At 42.1% G+C, this 19,209-nt stretch overlaps 1 protein-coding gene across 2 annotated transcripts in view; it reads right to left on the reverse strand.

The window, feature by feature from the left end:
* The window catches only part of zgc:172282 (leucine-rich repeat and fibronectin type III domain-containing protein 1-like protein), a 273,026-nt gene that overhangs the window by 133,723 nt on the left and 120,094 nt on the right, over positions 1-19,209 (reverse strand). The window contains exon 2 of one of the 2 annotated variants that reach the window (XM_015951654.3): positions 11,126-11,232. The gene's annotated coding sequence lies outside the window, so the exon portion shown is untranslated. Of the gene's footprint in view, positions 1-11,121; positions 11,233-19,209 lie in introns of both variants that reach the window. The other variant, XM_054742727.2, reaches the window with a different exon arrangement.

Raw genomic sequence — 19,209 nt, forward strand, 5'->3', positions numbered from 1 at the left:
TGTGTGTGTGTGTGTGTGTGTGTGTGTGTGTGTGTGTGTGTGTGTGTGTCTGCTCTGTCTTCTCGATCCCCAGTGAGTCGTGGAGGATGGCTGCTTATACTGAGCCAGGATTCTCTGGAGGTTTCTTCCTGTTAAAAGGGAGTTTTCCTCTCCACTGTCGCTTTATGCTTGCTTGATATGAGGATTGCTGTATAGTCACTGACACTAGTCAGTGACTTGATGGAATTTGCTGGGTTCCTTATATAGGAAACATTATTTCTGATTGGCTTAATGAACTGACCTGAATTGGAATTTTTATTATGTGAAGTGCCTTGAGACGACTCTTGTCGTGATTTGGCGCTATATAAATAAAATTGAATTTAATTGAATTGAATTGAATAGTGAGACAGTGGGTGTTTCTCAATGTCAAGGAACCTCGCTTTGATGCATTGGTCCCGTCCCGGTTGCCTAGGAGATATGTCATCAAGAACCACCAAGACGTGTTCCAATGTACATGTGTTACGTAGGCATCTGTCCTCCGTTTGTTAGCCATTTAGCTAACTGACCAAGGATACATGCGAGGTGCCTTGTCTTCTCTCTGTCAAAAATTTCCCAGAATACTGCGTTGTATTTTCAAAAGGATGGCGTATCAGGAGCAGACAGCCAGGGGAGCCTCCAGAAAACGTTGAAAAGGGTGGCCAGATGGGGCCAAAGAAATTTTTGGGGTGACACAACAAATAGGCCCTTGTGGTAAGTATGGGATTGTTTAGCCTGTGGCGATTAGTTTTTATATTAAAAAAAAAATCCAAATGGATCCAAAACAATTAAACTCAAATTTTACAAACACGAACATTTCAGAAAAATACTTTTCAGTTATTTAGCACAACTAAGTTTTGCAATTTTATAGGGGTGGCCATGGCTACCCCTTGGGGGTGCTATTGCTGGCAGCTACTTCGGGGGCAAGTTTCCAGTTTAAATGTAAGTCAACTAATTAAAGCTATCAGTCTTATAGCTATATATTTTTTCAGATCCAAGTCAGTTTTCTATGGTTGGTTAGTTGCTTACTAGTTGCAGCTTCGGTGACTTACAGGTAGTAACTCGCTTACACATTTAATTTAACCAGTATATACACAATAAAACATACAAGGCTCGTTAAACATCTATATTGAAACTTAAATATATAAAATATGACTAACATGTCACATGATTTGATGTACCTGCGGCGAGCCATTTTTTTTTGACGGAGGAATGACAGCATCCTTGTAAGCAAGTGCCTTGGTAGGCCAGGCACCCCACAGTCCACTGCTCGGATAGAGAAAGCGCCATGCTTATTACTGAGAGACAGCTTGATCCTTTTCAATACTCTGTCAGCGTTTTGTCTTTTTTTTGTATTGGAATACCACTTTAGGCTCCTAAGACATTGACCAAATTGGACAACAAAGTAAAACAATCCACCTAATTTTTGCTAAGGCTCGCCTTTGCTATACTTCTTTATCCTGCCCCATTATCTCACAAAAGCACAACAGGCTGGTCACTTTTCATCCATTGCCATTGGCGAAAGTGCCATCAATCACTTAACACAATAGCATAAAGGAAATCCAAGATAACCAGAATCAGAAACCAAATAATGTATTAATCCTGAAAATAAAAAAGGGGTAGAAAAGTTGTTCCAGACAATAGGATAAAAGATAAGGAAAAATTAATATCAATAATAAAATGATCTAAAATGAACTATCTCACTAACTAATATATAAAGAAAAAAATGCTGTTTGAAAGGAATTCATGTTGTAATTCCTATTAGGTCCCAAGGCTGTTTTGGATTTTATTGAAATGTGAGAAAAATCTGTTTATTTGTCACTTTTACTTGATTTTAGCCCTTTATGCCAGCTATTAGGGAAGTGTGATACTACTGATTTCCTTTCTGATTCAATAACATTTAAAATGAAGTCCAGTATTGGCGATACCAATACTTTGCTCAAATGTTTTTTTTGTTTTTTGTTTTCTGTTGAAAATTAAAATTCAAAGTAATATATGTAGATTATAACTTTGCACAGATGAGTCTCTGTGAGTTTAGTTCTGCCTGGAAGTTTATATTTTGGGTCAAAAGCCCTCACCAATAGCTGAAAATCTTGAGCCTGCACTTAGGACAGAGACCGGAGCTCCTTCACTATCATCTTGTGAGTGATGTAGCTCTTGGAGAATCGTCTGTTTATGTTTATGTATATGTATTTAGCAGACGCTTTTGTCCAAAGTGACTTACAAGTGATAATCGGCAAATTGCCCTTGAGGCTAACAACAACAATTACAACGACAACTTGACATCAGTCATGGATAGTAGGGAACAAGGAGTGGACAGTAGAGAGGAGGGACGGGTGCAGGGAAGGTGCTAGTTTAGAAGATGCTCTCTGAAGTGCAGGGTCTTCAGGAGTTTCTTGAAAATTGAAAAGGAAGCTCCTGTTCTGGTAGTGCTTGGAAGGTCATTCCACATTTGTGGAACAATGCATGAGAAGAGTCTGGATTGTCCTGAGCGTGGTGTAGGCACTACTAGCTGACGATCCTGTGATGCCTTTGTAAGCCTTTGCAAGAGGATTCAGGTAGATGGGAGCCGTACCATCTCAGACTTTGTATGCTAGTGTTAGCAGTTTGAATTTGATGCATGCTGCTAGTGGTAGCCAGTGGAGCTCAATGAACAAAGGGGTGACGTGTGCTCTTTTTGGCTGATTGAAGACCAGATGCGCCGCTGCGTTATGGACCATTTGAAGAGGTCGCACAGTACAGCCTGGAAGACCAGTTAGAAGGGCATTGCAGTAATCGAGGCGGGAGATGACAGTGGATTGCACCAGGAGCTGGGTGGCATGGTATGTTAGGTATGGTCTGATCTTTTGTATGTTATACAGCGCAAAGCGGCATGAACGAGCAACAGAGGCAACATGATCTTTAAAGGTCAGGTGTTCATCAATCACATCACCCAGATTTCAAACTGCCTTTGAAGGAGCCAGAGATGGGAAGTCATTTTGGATTGAGATATTGTGCTGTATGGATGGTTTTGCTGGGATGACAAGTAGTTCAGTTTTAGAGAGGTTGAGTTGGAGATGGTGGGATTTCATCCATTTTGATATGTCAGAGAGACAGTTTGATATTCGTGCAGAGACAGTTTGGTCGTTCGGCGGAAATGACAGATAGAGCTGGGTGTCATCTGCATAGCAGTGGTAGAAGAAGTCATGTGATCAAATGATCTCACCCAGTGAGGTGGTGTATATGGCAAATAGAAGAGGTCCTATTACAGAGCCCTGGGGGACTACTGTGGCAAGATGGTGCACGGTAGAGGATTGTCCAAGCCAAGATACACTGAATGATCGTCCTGTGAGGTACAATTAAAACCAGGCCTGTGCTTTCTCTGTGATGCCAATGGTAGAGTGTGGACAAAAGGAAGCCATTGTTGACAGTGTCAAATGCAGCCGATAAGTCGAGCAGGATAAGCACTGAGGATTTGGCAGTCACTCTAGCTTCTTTTAAGGATTCAGTCACTGTTAACAGAGCAGTTTCAGTGGAGTGGCCCTGTTTGAACCCAGATTGGTAAGGGTCAAGCAGACAGTTTTGTGAGGTACTCTGTGATCTGCTTGAAAGCCACCCTTTCAATGATTTTGGACGGAAAAGGGAGGAGAGAGATAGGTCAGTAGTTCTCCACATATTTGGAAGAAGAGATGGGTTTTTTTTAGCAGCGGTTTAACCTGAGCATGCTTGAGAGAGGTGGGAAATGTACCGGATGTCAGTGAAGCGTTGATCACATGTGTGACTGCTGCGGCTACTGTAGGAACAATAGCTTGGAGCAGCTTAGTCGGAATGGGGTTGAGTGGGCATGTAGTAGGGCGGCCACACGTGAGAAGCTTGGACACACAGTTCTCAGTGACAGGGGAAAAAGAGGAAAATGAAGCAGTAGGGCCTGAGATGGTTGGGCTAGAAGGAGTTTGTGGTAGCGAATGTTCAGGAGTGGCCAGTTGATTAAACTGTTGGCTTATAGCTGCCACTTTGTCAGTGAAGAATGAGGCAAAGGTGTCAGCTGATAGATTGTTGGTAGGAGGTGGAGATGGAGGGTTAAGCAGAGTTTTGAATGTTGAAAATAGTTTCTGAGAGTCAGTAGAACTGATAATTTTGTCAGTGTAGAAAGCTTTCTTTGCATCAGTGATGCTGTCAGAGAATGAGGACAGTAATTCAAGAGATTTCAATTGATCACCAGGATCCTTTGTTTTGCGCCATTTCTGTTCCGCAGCTCTAAGATTGGTGCGTAGAGACCGGAGGGTATCATTTAGCCAAGGGTGTGACTGAGAGGATCTAGCAGGTCTAGTGGCTAAAAGGCACAAGTTGTTAAGACAAGAGCAGAGTGTGGAGCAGAGTGACTCGGAGGCTTCATTCACTTCATAAGCAGAAAATGTGCTGGGAAATGGAAGAGTGGAGGCAACAAGAGAGGAGAAGTGGTTGGGTGCCAGATTGTGGAGGTTGCGGCGGAATGAGACCACTGGGGAGGAAGCAGTGGACCTCCCTTGTAGAGTTGTGCTGAAATGGATGAAGTAACGATCAGAAAGATGCTGCAGTGACAGAGATTGTGTCTAAGGCAAAGTTTCTGGTGAAAATGAGGTCGAGTGCTTTTCCAGCTTTGTGAGTTGGAGGACTTTGTACTATTTTTAAATCAAATGATGACATTAGTGACAGGAAGCCTGATGAGCTGGGATTGTCCAGGTGAATATTCATGTCTCCAAGGACCATTGTGGGACAGTCGTGCTCAGGAATGGAGGAGAGCAGGGTGTCGAGTTCATCAAGAAAGTCTCCCAGTTGACCTGGTTGGCGATATAAGACAACCAAAAGGAATTTTTTGGTACAGTTACCTGGATGGCATGGTATTCAAAGGAGTTGTATTTAGTGATGGGTAGCAACTGACTGTATATCCATTTGTTGGAAATTAACATGCCCGTTCCACCAACTTGGCCAGATGCACGTGAAGTGTGGGAGAAAGTGTGGTTAACTGAGAGAGCAGATGGGGTAGCATTGTCACATCGTCTCAGTGAGTAAGTTTACATGCAGCCAATATCTGGGTTATGATCGGGTTAAGGTCGGTATTCGGGTTTCTGAGTTGATCAGAATAACCCGTTTACAAGCATAAATAGAAAGAGTTACCTCTAACTTGCATAACCCAATTTAAATGCGGACGTTGGGGTAGCGTCAGGACGTATGGACTACGTCCAGACGCAATATGCGTCATTTCCGGTTCTTCTTGTTCCAGTATCTGTGAAAACAACATGTTTTCCAGTTTGGAAGAGATAGCGACCGCGTTTCTTTGCGCTTTAGTTTGTTCGTCACTCCAAAAGTGTGGTGCTGTGCCGCGACTCGCCATTTTGCTCCCAACTTGTTGTTTACTTCCGGTGTTCTGGTGCATACAAGACATCTCGCTACTCAAAAGACCAAGATTCCTTGCGAACAGAGCATGCGCAGAACACACGCTTTGATGGGGATATCCCAATATGCGTTTACATGACCAAACATTCGGGTTAGAAAAGGGTTACCCAGGTGTAGAAACCGGGTTTTTAAAAACCCGGTTATGAGCATATCCGGGTTTTTGGCGGTGTTTACAAGGACCTGCGGAACCGGGTTATTGTGAATATTCGGGTTTTAAAAGGGTTACTGGCTGCATGTAAACGCACTCAGTGAGAGCCAGTGCATCGAGTGACAGGTGGTTTGCATATGCAGTAATGAAGTCAGCTTTGTTCACAGCTGATTGGCAGTTCCACAGTCCCATAGACAGGTGGGTATCTTCGGGGGGAGTTGGTTTTAGAGAGTGGAGGTTTTGAAGGTTACGAAAGCGGTTTGCTGTGTGTGACCATCCTCTGAAGCCAGTGACCACAGGTATAGGATAATGGCACATTTTGCTAGGTGTTGATGGAGCAGCATCTGGGTCGAGTTTGTTTGCGCTGTGTACCTGCTCTGTGGACACGCGCAGGTAGACACGTATGTCTTTGCCCAGGAGTGTCTTCACATCGGAGGGGCTGAGACACAAGGGCTGACACTTCCGCTGACGCTTCAGTTATGCCACCAAACTTATGCTGTGCTACTAACTGGAAACAGGTGTTCATGCACCAGCTGATTGCAGTCGTTGAGACCTAGATCACTTGATGAGTGTTTTCAGGGAGGGGAGAAACAGCTCGTTCACAGCCCCTGATTGCACTTATTGTTTTCAGTTGGCCCAAACCGGAGCTACTAGACAACAGGATAACCTCCAGATGAGTTTCCTTCTCTTTTCCCAATGGAAGATAGTGCAAAGCAAAAGTTTAAGAAGACAAAAACAGGCACTAACAGACACTCAAGGCCCTTCGGTGCAGATTCAAGTCTGTTTGAAAGTGCTACATGTAGTATAAATACAGTAACATAAAACAATGGTGTCACATGTTATTAAATTCTTATTTAGACTCAACAACTTACACTGAGGAGAACGGAAATGGGAGTTTACAAACACCAGTTTTAAATAGAATGCTTCAACTTGAATTGAAATAGCCAATACTACATATAATTAAATATTTTTGTTTTTATCTACATTGTGACATTTTCAGTTAATCATCAGTCAAAATACGTCGACTAAATGAGAAAAAAGCAATACAACTTTATTTGTTTAACTGAAATTTTCATTAATACTGTTATCATTCTAATTTATGGAATGTTTTCTACATTTTTAATGTTAAAACATTTTGTTTTAAATACTGTACATTTTAATAGCTCTTTGTTTATTTAACCTACAATATAAACAAATTGGTATGATATACTTGCTCTATATTAAACCTCACATGACTAAACATAGGCTCATTAAATGTTCAGGATTTCAGGGGCTGATGATACTCCAACTAAAATGCATGCAGCTATTGATTGTAGCATTTATCTTTTGCCGTTTATACATTTTAAATTTAAATTTGGATAAATGGATGCCTTAGTTTTAAAAATACAGAAGACTTGTTTGAATAACAGCACAACAAACCAAAGCCTGTAGTGAACAGATGTAAATAACATTCCTGAATTTAGTGACTGTAGGAAACATCTTAAAAGCTCCATATTCTCACATGCTGTACCTGGATAACACCTGCTTGTTAACAGCTCCCTCCTCTCATCCTCTGACGTTTTTCATCATGACATTTTCATAAAGTGTTTTGTGGTGCTGCTGCAATACCTCACACTCTTTCTACAGTTAACATACTTCATTGTTAGTAGCACTAACGTAGCTCCACAAATGACTGTTTACGTTTGGCCACATTAACAATGGCTAACGGTGAGTTTCATCCGCAGCATAAACAGAAGGAAGTGCAGTGTGCGCTGCACCCTCAGTGGTGGTTTAAGGTATTTATATTGTGCCATATTACAAACCAAGGTTGGCGGAAGAAGTAGTTCCGGTCTAAAAACATAATTTTTGAAAAATGTTCTGAAAATTTAAAAACTTAAAATTACTCAGATATCAATACTTTAATGAGAGTTCCAATACATTAATAACAAGAATTGGAGTATCGATATTATAGTATTCATCTGCACATCCCTACCAGCTATCACTCGCCAACAACACAAGTGATCTGATGTTGTTTTGTTTCAGTTCAGGTGCCTTACTGTAGTACAGCGGTAACAAATGCATCAGTTTACCTCAAAACAGCCGATGCCCAGCTGATAACTTTACACTCACAAAATGCAAGATCAAAAAAGAAATCCCTACATTTCAAAATGACTGTAAACACTCAGTTTCTGCTGCAAAATAAGGTGCTATCATGAAAGGTAATTTCAGAACAAACCACACAAAGCACTCAAAAGTTAAACTTGTCATTAACTAAGCTGACATATCACCTCTATAGTTATCGTCTACATCTAGATGTAAGTCGCTTTGGACAAAAGCATCTGCTAAATACATAAACATAAACATAAACATCTAGGGTCACCACCAGTCTTCAACAGAGTTATAATAAAGACAAATGATGATATGTGTCATGTCCTTTCTCCTGTCCATGTCACCTTGTGTCCGGTCTATATTCCGTCTCCCTAGTCCATTCCATGTGTTCTTCCTTGTCCAGGTTTTCTTGTTTGCTGTACTATATGGCGCTTACACATTAGCATCGGTACGGCCCATACGGTGCCGAACGGCACCGGAATTTGGTCTCACACACAGGTCAGATTTGTGTTTTCGCTGCTGAGGTGACTCTTTTTCTCAGACCTCCTCCCCAACGGTCAGACTGGGACCGAGTAGACATTACGGACTGACTGGCCAGCCAAAGATACATGCCTACCTCTTGGCGCCACTATAGAAAAGCTTGTGATTGGCCCAGCAGCATCAGTGAAGTGATATCATTTGACAGCGCCTAATAACAAAAACAAAAAACTTTCACTTACTTTGCTAGCATTTGTCTTAACCTACGCAAGGTGTCTAACCTCCAATCAAATCAGCCATGGAGTAATAGCGGGGTGAAAACCCTTCTTTTTTTGCTTGCTGTAGATAGGATCCAGCTAGAACTAGATGGAGCAGTGAGGAACGAGAAGGTGTTTCAGGAGCTTTCACAAGCCTTGGCTGTGCAAGGATTCAGCAAAACCTTCAAACAGTTTCGCGATAAACTGAAATGAATGAAATGCGAGTACAGGACAATCAAGGACCACAACGGTTGGAGTGGATCGGACAGGCGACAGTGGAATTGGTTTCAAGAAATGGACGCCATTTATGGAGAAAGACCCGCGAGCAATGGTCAGGAGGTTTACGTCGACAGTGCGGCTTTAGCTGAAATGGCTCCAACTCAAAACACCTTAGTGAGTGGGGACTTAACCTTGTGTTAGGTATCATTAGGATGTAATGCATAAAAGGCCTGTTCGGTTGATCATTCATTCATTCATTCATTCATTCATTCATTCATTCATTCATTCATTCATTCATTCATTCCCAGCCTCAGTCACCTTTAGCCGCTTATCCTGTTTGATTTCTTATTTAGTTGTGTATTTTCTTCAGTCAGTCCCTGTTCATGGTTTAGGTTATTCTCCCAACAATCCAGTTTAGTTATAGTTATGCTTTCTATTTTTGAGTTATTTTTACTTGGTCATCCATTACTGTATTTTTGCAGTATTTAGTTCTAGTGTCTTATAGTTTATTTTTTTCTGGTTCAGTCCTCGTGTATTTTTGCATTGCCTCCCATCTTCTGCTTACCAGTCACACCTGTTGGTCATTCTCATCAGTAATCAGTGCACCTGCTCCCTTTGTCTTCACTCGCCTCCGCAGCAGTATTTGAACTCAGTCATTTTCATAGCTCTTTGTTGGTTCCTTGTGTTTGTTGGCATATCTGTGTTTTTCTCCTCATGTTTTTGTCAGCCTGTTCTTGCTCCATACCACAGCTTGTAAATAAACAGTTTTACTTTTTGAACCATACCTGAATGCCCCTGGATTTACCTGCATTTTGGGTCCTGCTACAACCTCCATTTCATGACAGTGTGAAACCAGATATACTATTCAATCAGCACATGTCTCTTTAAAGAGACAATATGTAGTCATTTGACTACTTTTAATCTTGGGAAATATTCATCAAAATGTTGTTGAAAATTAATAAAATGATGTCCAGTCATTTAAAAAATTGCCGGCTTCATATCATATAACGTTAAAAATCAGGTCTAAATTACATAAGGCGTGGGTCTAGTGTGTGTTGGGATGCCTTATCCATGCTTATTTCTAGCCGGCTCAAGTTTCTGTGCCAGTCGATTGTAGCGGAAATCCACACTTAATATCATCAGTATTAACTTTCATCGGGTTCACACAAAGTTTTTCCTGTCACAGTTAACCAGTCATTATATCTGGAGCTAGATTTCAGTTCCTCCCTCTCTAAGCTCCTAGGCTCTGGAATGAGCTACCTCTGTCTTTACGCTCAATCGACTCAGTTGATGTTTTTAAGAGCAATCTTAAAACCCATTTGTTTCTCCAGGCATTTTAAACTTAGTCTCATTCGGATTGGTTTTATTTGACACTATGTATATTGTGGCTGTGTTTTACTGTATTTATATGTTGTTGCCTTTTAACTTGTGAAGCACTTTGTGACCTTTTTGTCTGTGAGAGGTGCTATAGAAATAAAGTTACTTACTACTTACTTACTTACTAAATACTGGCGAGCATATCGGTTAGTTTCAGTTGTGATGAGGGTCCAGAATTCCTCATCCCAAAAAGCTGACAGAAAATCAATGTGTTCTGAATTTGACAGATCCCTGTCTCCACAGTATCCAACTGGCTCATCAAAATGCCTGATCCACTTGGAATACTGTTCCTCTTCTCCCAAACTTGGTTCAGCCATCATCATTATTATTGTCACTGAGGCTGTGTTGGGCCACCCCCTTGCTAGCAGTGATTTTTTCAAAGCAGTTCCTCCCTCTCCTGCTGCAATTCCTGCGGTTTACACCCCCCGGGGCTGAATCGATCACCAGCGGGGTTTTCACCGGCCCGATCACCGCCACCACATCACCCCACCCCCCGTGGAGCGAAGAATAAGACCTGGTACAAGCTGCCACATCTCTTTCTCCGACCACGGAGACGCAGAACATCGGACAAGGTAACCACCTTATGTGTATCGGCTGCTTGTGTAACCACGTCGTCAGACTCCCTGTTGCTGCGCGCTGAAGCCACGCATTCCGTCTCGCTAGAAGATCGCAGATCATCCTCGGAAAGGAAATATTCTTCCTCCGAATCCGAATCTGCCAGTATTACACGAAGAGCTTCGTCAGCACTAAACATTCCTCTCGGCATTGTGTTTTTTCCCTCTACCACTTGCTCACTCTTACTCGACCTGACTGCTTTGACAAGCCCCGCAACTCTGCGACTGGTGGGCGGGGTTCAAGCTCTAAATACTCCAAAAGTTTCAATAGTAACACACCCACAAATGCTGCTTGGATTGAAGTTACAGGTGTCTGCCACCCCGCTGTGTAACGTATTAACTGCATGAGGGCTCATTTCTGCTGCTGTGGCTTATTAAATCCAACATTACTGCTTGTCGCAATTCTGCGACTTTGGCGCTTAAAGGGTTAAGATTCATAGTGTTATAGAGTCCACTTTTACAGCCTCATTTAGCACACATTCATATTCATATATGGCAGGAAATTCCTTACCTACCTCTATCTGATGTGCTGTCTTTGATTAAGACTCAACATGAAGATGAACTGCAGTCACAAGCAGGTGGAGAAAAAAGAGTGGTGACCAAGGGAGACAGATCCAAAGACCTGTAGGAGAGAAAAAAGAAACAAGAGCTAGGTTACGACCAAACTGATGTTTTAATTAATTTTTGAAATTACAACTCCTACATATCTCTATTCTTGAACATTTTTGTTGCATTTTTTCTGGGACTTTTTTGTTAGGATTAATTTACTACTGTAGAACCCTAGATTAATCCGCATATCTTTTAAAATCACAAATTTCAATCAGCTTCCAAACTATTTTATTGCACCCCATACAAAAGAAACGACTCCTGCTAAGGTTCCCTGTTAAGTGAGCACACTCAATGGCATTTGGAAAGGGGATCTTTCAGCCTCATCCCAAGTGCCAGTGCCCACTTCCAATTTTAAACTGCACTTAGACACCGAGGGCTGTAGGGGGAAGTGGGGTTGTGCGGTTGCATCAGCTGGCATAGGCCAGACGATGCCCGCTCACCACAGCCATGGAATACACCTCATCAACACGCACTAACACTGTATTGTAGCAGGCCGAGGGAGACTAGGGGTCTTAGCACACCTCTGTTGTCGCTTGGCTTCCCAGGGCTGGAGGCTAGGAGGGGGTGCTGGCCATCTTGTTGGGGTCTGGGTTGGTGGGATGCTTTGCTCAGCGTTGGCCTGCTCATCATCACTCCAGCAGAAAGGGGCGAACTCTGGGAACCGGTGATGGTTGTACCCATTGTGCAGCAGTACCGGGACCAAAGTGAATAGGGTGTGTTTGAGTATGGGGGAGCATGAGTGGGTGTCTAACATTCATTTTTGTAAGTCTTTGGTTGTATGTGTATGTGTAAGTATGTGGGAGGGAGTATGTGACTGTGTCTGTGTATGACTGTATATGTCTTGGACTCCTCCCCTCTCCTGGGACTTTTTGTGCTACTACACATCTCTGCCTACCCTACCCCTGCCACACTTGGTGTGGAGTGTGATGCCTTGGTCTGCCAGTGTGGTCACGGCTACCGGGTCAGGGTGTTTAAGCTTTTTGGAGTCTGCCTGATCGATCCTGGTGGCTGCCTGGTGGGATCTGAGTCCCTGGGCTCTGTTGGGTCCTCTGCGGGGCTGGTCGTCCCTGGGTCCCGGGTCGCTGGGTTCCGGGTTCAGCCGGCTTGGGGGTGGGAGGCTGCGGGCGGGCCTGTGGGCTTTGCACTGATGTCTCCCGAAACTCTGCTGGCTGCTGGTTGTGACCCCCCAGAGCAATGCTCTGCGCCTCCCGAGAGGGGGCTGGGGCTTTTCTGCTTACAGTCTCCCTGGGGTCTCTGAGCGCTAGGGCAGCTCCTGGATATCGGACTTGGAGCTCCCTCCATCTCCTACACATCTTTGGGGGGCAGATCTGTGGCTCCTCACACTCTCTATTGGACACTCCTATAGAGAAACATTACATATACAAGCACGTGTACACACACAGGTGCTCACATGGTGCTCTCATAAGTATGGACTTGGACTGTGGGCATTTTCAACACATGTCTTAAGGCTGTGGTTGGCACTAAATGTACTGTCATTTATTATCGTGTGATTGTTCATTGAAATAATGTTGATTTAATATTTCCTCATCAGGTTGATGCAGTGATAGCTTGCCCTTGCAGTATTGTGGTGCGTCCCCTTCTTTTTGTGTGTGTTGTTTTTCTCTTTCTGCAGGTCTAGAAGCAGACTCTTGTACATCATTGTTAATTTTTGTCCCCCACCCCCACCCCTGTCTCTTCCTTTCTCTTTCACCTCTGTCTCAGCGTCTGGTCGGAATTATAAAGCATTCAAAAAGCAATAACAATAAAGTTTTTAGAAGCTTTGATGCTCCACCTGAGGGTAAATACCGTAAGGTTTGTCACCAGCATTCAGACATTAATTATGTTTGCCTCACAGCCAGACATGAAATGGGGAAAAAAATAAATAAATAAATAAAAAGTTCCCAAGTACCACAGGGGTCAGTGCTCGGCCCACTCCTGATTTCAATTAGTGTACTGACTTTGGGCCAGATTGTCAGTTTCTAAAACACTGATAACCCATTTTAGATTAAAAGCATTTGGCAATGAAATTTACAAAAAAAAAAATGCTTCCATGCATCCCCTTTTCCTTTCTTCTGGATTCAGTAATTCATTACAGGTTTAATCTACAAATCATGGCAAATCAAGAGAGTTCAAATGTTCACACTGTAGCCTGACACTGCTCTCTCCAAAATACAAGAAGTAAATGAATCATAGCCTGTGTCAGTTTTCAGTTCAAATTAGAAGTAAACAGAGTGAAAGGCTGAATTGATGAGGCCCACCCTTATCTAATGCATTCATGTGAAACTGTCATCTCGCCAACAAACCTTGTGTACATACTGTCTAAACCTATTATAATGCTTGAAATGGAATTGTCCCTTTTTCCCCTCTTCTCTGTCATTCACAATATCAGGAAAGTGAATTATGTTGATTCATTCAAAGGAGAGCATCTGTCATTACTGCCTTATTTTTCTCTCTCTTTCATTGGTAATCTCAAAGGGAATCTATACTAAGAGCTTCTAAAATAAGATCTCAAGATTCCAATTATATTCCTGAAAAGCAGCAACCTACAAGTCAGTACAAAATAAGATTTTTTTTAAAGCAAGTGACTGAAAATGCTTTGAGCACCTTCAAATATGGCCTGTGATGCAAAAATTATGTCACTTTTTCAAAACCATCCATCCAGTATTGATCAAAGGGCTAATAAAATGAAACCGACAGTCTTCACTTTTGGTTTTAGTGGAGTACACAATGAATCACACATCAAACAGGATGTGGGCATTTTGGCATTTGCTTTCCCAGCCAGCTGAGCTAACAAGCTGCAGATTATTAGAAAATCATTACTCACATCAGAGACCTATAGAGGCGTCTCACCACCAGGACATGAAATAACAGCATGACAGCAGGACAGTTGATTGGCCTGACATTCCGACAGTCTCAGGTAAACGTTCACACATAAGTCAAGGTTTATGAAGATGATAGAAAAAGGAGGTCATTAAATGATAATAATATGCAAGGCTGTAGAAACATATAGCTGAATGAAATATAAATGACTGCCTACATGCTTATTTAACACCACAGATTTTTCATATAATTGAAAACCTTTCAATGCAATGCCGTAAAGTAAGTGTACAGGCATATCTTTAGCTTTGATTTTTCCAGTAAAGCAGATGATGAATGTTTATTTGTAGCACAGTCTGAAAAGCTGGTGAGCAGTGGCCATGGCACAAGCATGACAAATCACGTTTGCCTGGTTTTCAATCTCAAAATGCAAGTCATTTTTTTCACAGTTTGGCTGATTGTACACAAAGCTTCACAACTCTCTCTGGTTTCATTGAAGAAAATACTAATTATCTTCATGAGAGACATCTCCACTCTTTAACTGTCTTTCCATGCTTCCATTTATGTGGACCCTTTATTTCCAAATCTTTGTTCTATCAAAATAATAATCCTCAAGAGAATACTCTGTAGCGTTTTATTCTGCTGCAGTTAAATCCCTGGTGGTTGGAGCTTCTGGCTTCAATGAGGTACATGAAATTATAGCACACCTTTGCAGAGTGGCTTTACAAACCCCTGGGTTTCATTATAGAAAAAAAACTACACGACAGTTTAAAAAATGAAAAGAGTAGAAAAAAAACCAACACCTACAGATGAACTTTCTAAATGACTGTTTTCCATTATGAAGGAAAAGAGAGATGGTTTTATGTTAAGAAATTTGGATCTGCTGAATTTCAGACTCAGAAAGGACATGAATGTGCCACGTTTTGGGAGTTTGATGGAAGCTCTTGATAGTGACTTCAGTCACACTGCACTATGTAAAATTTAATATATGCTAGGCAGTGCGATTTTCTGCCACAGCAGAACTGCTTACATCATCAACATCAGTGCAACAATAATGTGGAGCGCAAGCGCTGGCGTTGAAAATCTTATTAGATTCTGATTCTAACGAGGTGGAAAAGGACACAGACGAGGAGCTGGTCACAGCAGCAGTTAGACTGCAAATATTTTCCAGATAATTCCTGACACTTCTTCATATTTTTCCACATATGTCATCAAATGCTGACTTTTTATTTCTTCATGATAAAAGATTTTATAAAAGATGGATAAAAGTCACACTGACTGAACTCAGTTTTAAGGCAGAAACTTTCACCAACGCCACAGCAGCTTCAGCTGCACTCTACTGACTGTGGTGCCATTTGAACAACAGACAAAAAAAAAAAGACCACAAAAGTCAAAGCAGCAGAAGAAGAGCACAAACTCTCTTGTTTGGGAAGCATTCTTGATACAAATGTTCTGAGGATCAGTGGGGCAGCAGTAGCTCAGGAGGTACAGTGGGTTGTTCGGTAATCGGAAGGTTGTAGGTTTCATTCCAGCTCCCGTCAGAGAATGCTGTTGTTGTGTATTTGGGCAAGACACTTGACCTGCCTTGCCTGCTGGCAGTGGTCGGAGGGACCGGTGGTGCCTGTTTTCGGCAGCCTGGACTCCCTCAGTGTGCCCCAGGGCAGCTGTGGCTGTGTTGTAGCTTATCATCACCTGTGTGCGAGTGTGTGGATGACTGATTGTGTTGTGAAAAACCTTGAGGGGTTGTAGACCCTAAGAATGTGCTACACAAAAATACAAATACAGACCATAGTTTCTCAGAAATGTAAAATCTCTTTTTTTCTTTATCATTTGAATAGAGTTGACAAATAAAAAAAAACTGCTTAAGTGGTGGATTCACATTCATAAATACCAGAATGCAAAAGCGTATTGTGCCTACATGCACAAGGAATATTATGTGCAACTACATTTCTACCTTAAGACTGTCATTTTTGCACATTAACACAACTTCTGTCCTTTGATCTGTGGATTTTGCAATCTTCACAGTGGTGCCACCAAGAGCTCGCCAACTTGCCCCAACTGCAGGCCTGGCTCCAGAAGGGAGCCCCGATGACCTGTGTCTGGGTGAGGTAAGGTGATTTCCATTATTGTTTTGCCTCATATGTGGAACGTGAGATCAATAGGCAGATTGGTGCTGTGTCTACAGTACTGCGGGTGTTGTACCGGTCTGTCGTGATGAAGACAGAGCTGAGCCATAGGGCAAAGCTCTCGATTTACTGATCAATCTACGTTCCAACCTTCACTTATGGTCATGAGCTTTAGGTAGTGACCAAAACAACAAGATCGCAGATACAAGAGGCTGAAATGAGCTTTCTCCACAGGGTGGCTGGGCTCTCCCTTAGAGATAGGATGAGAAGGTCGGTCACCTGGAAGGGGCTCGAAGTAAACCCGCTGCTCCTCCACATCGAGAGGAGCCAGTTGAGGTGGCTCGGGCACCTCCTGGACGCCTCCCTGGTGAGGTTTTCTGGACACATCCACCGGGAGGAGACCTTAAAGAAGACTTAGGACACAGTGGACGGACTATGTTTGTCAGTTGGCCAGGGAATGTCTTGGGACTCCACCGGAGGAGCTGGCCCAAGTCAGCGAAGTCTTGGACCTCTCTGCTTGGGTTGCTTCCCCCACTACCCATTCATGAATAAATGGCTCAAAATGGATAGATGGATGGAGTTTCTCCAGTAACGGACTGGTGTTTGGAGAACCCTACCTCTCTTCCTTGTACCGCTGGTGATAGACACCAGCTCTCTACAGCCCTGCAAAGAATCATGCAGGTACAGAAAATAGACAAAAATGGATCCTTACAATAACTCCACAGCTACACAAGAGTTGTATAATATCTGTAGTGTTTGAAAATATATATTCAGTTTTATAAAGCATCCTTATTCTTATTCATGGTGTTGCTCAAATGGTTGTCAAATAGAAGCCAGAAGAATCGGTGCTATGCAGAAGCACGCTGCTCTGGTCAGAAACAAATACAAATAAGCAAACAAGCATTCGTTCATTTTCCATGCCCGCTTTGTCCCATTTGTGATCATGGGGGGGGAGTTTGTGTGGGGCGGTGGTGGTCTTTGAGCCACTCCCAGCTGACAGATCGCCAGACCATTACAGAGCCAGGACAGAGACAAACAACCAAATATTTTTTTTTAAACAAAAAAGTCAAACCTATTACTAAAAATTTATTCTTGGCATCCACCACATATGTCAGTAAAATCTGTTTATCTGCCCACAGTACATTTATTTTAAGCCAACCATTAAGCACCTCAGGGCTTTGAAGATGTCTTTGAAAAACAGTGCCTTATTGCCTCATCTGGACCATCGCACTCCTCGTCTGTGTTGTTTGAGCGTGAGAGGAATTGATATTCTGCTCAGTCTGCTGCTATATTTAGCAGCTTCTCTCTGCACTCGCTATGTTATGTGGTGGTAAACTGACCTGTCAGTGAGCTTGGTGAGCGTTTGCACAGGTCCCAATGTGTGCACAAATGACGGACGGATAAAGGACAAAAGTATTTATGCGTGGCTATGCATGCATGTGCACGTAAGACAAAATCGGCATTCAGAATATGTGTGTGTGCATGCTTTTTTGATGGATTGTAAGCTATAGGTATGCTAGCTTAAAGGTGAAAGTAAAACAAACAACGAGACGTGCAAACAGAATGAATGCAGTCATAATAAAACAAATACTTGAATTAGAAATACTGAAATCTGCTTTTTTCTCTCAGTATTTTCTATTTTCTCATCCTTTACCCATACCTGGACCACATTTTCTTTTCAGTTTGTGTAGTTTGCCACCCTAAACGAATGTATGCAATATGCTATTTTTCTGCCACTCCATTGTTTCTGCTTGCAGCTTCCCACATTTTCACTATCTATACAGCACAAATAGGACTGGGACATGTATCCATGCCTTCTGTCTGCAAGATTCACATTACAAAAATGTACTTTCACAGTCAAGCATTGCCTACAGGTATTGCACAGTAAGGTCAAATGATAAATTCTTCATCTAAATGTTTTTTATGTATTAATTTGTCTGGGGTTTTCTCCCAATATGGCAGAAAAACTGTAACTAACACAAAAAATAGCAGATTAAAAGATTAATTGTGCAGAGGTTTATTGAAAAGACTTACTCAAATTTGTTTAAATTGCATCAATTTGGAACGTTCACAGCATGATGGAGAAAAAAATTCAAAATGTTAGAGATATAATTAGCTCTGTGGGATTCTAGCAGTGTTTATCCACATTTCCCTGCTGTGACTAATGGCTGTTGCTAAATTTTCTCAATTTTTTATCTCAGTTTCACTAAAAGTCCTGCAGTGGCATCTCTGCGCTTGCCCACTGCTATTAATCACTGTGTGGTTAAACGGTTTTAGTCCATAATCGACGTCATGATATTGGTCGGTCTTTCACATGTGTCCCTTTAACGGAGAGTGGTGTTTTTTAATTCATTTATTGGCTTGACTTGAAGTACATAAGAGCATTGTGAATCCAGAATTCATAAGTTATTTTACTGTAAGTTTTAATTTAAGGAAACCTGGCATTAATGCAAATGAATTCCCCCAAGAATATAGTAAGGGAAGTTTTCAGTGAAGTCCTATTAAAGGGATACTAGGCAGTTTGCTTGCTTTTAGCACTGCCTTCCCTCCTTTAATAATTCACTGCGGTAAAACCAAAAATGAAACTTATCGTCTTGTCTGTGCGTTTAGCTTTTTAACAACGTAATCTAAGTGCTGAAACATCTTCTCAGCCTTCATTAGTGTCTACAGGAGCGGCTCATCACTAGATGAAACAAATCAGCTGTGTTCATGATCTAAAACATGTAGGAAAGGTGCTGGAAGCAGACTCCAGGTCCACCGTATCAGCTACACTCTTCCACCAGCGGCCCACCAACTCTGAAGTGTGGTAATCTGGCCACAGGGAAAATGTCACATTGTGTCCTTTTTAAATGGTACTACATCAAGTGTGGGTAACATTTAGGTCTAAAATATGAAGAAAGTCGATGAGTGACTACTTGATTTAAAAGCTTTTGTTGGGCCATTATATCTCTGTGTAAAAGTTCCTGAGACAAAAACAATCACAAGATTTTTATGGCAGCTCATTCAAACACTGGTTTATAATACTTCACAAGGCCATAACCTTTGCA

Source organism: Nothobranchius furzeri, chromosome 13, assembly GCF_043380555.1.
Source record: "Nothobranchius furzeri strain GRZ-AD chromosome 13, NfurGRZ-RIMD1, whole genome shotgun sequence".
Lineage (NCBI taxonomy): Eukaryota > Metazoa > Chordata > Actinopteri > Cyprinodontiformes > Nothobranchiidae > Nothobranchius > Nothobranchius furzeri.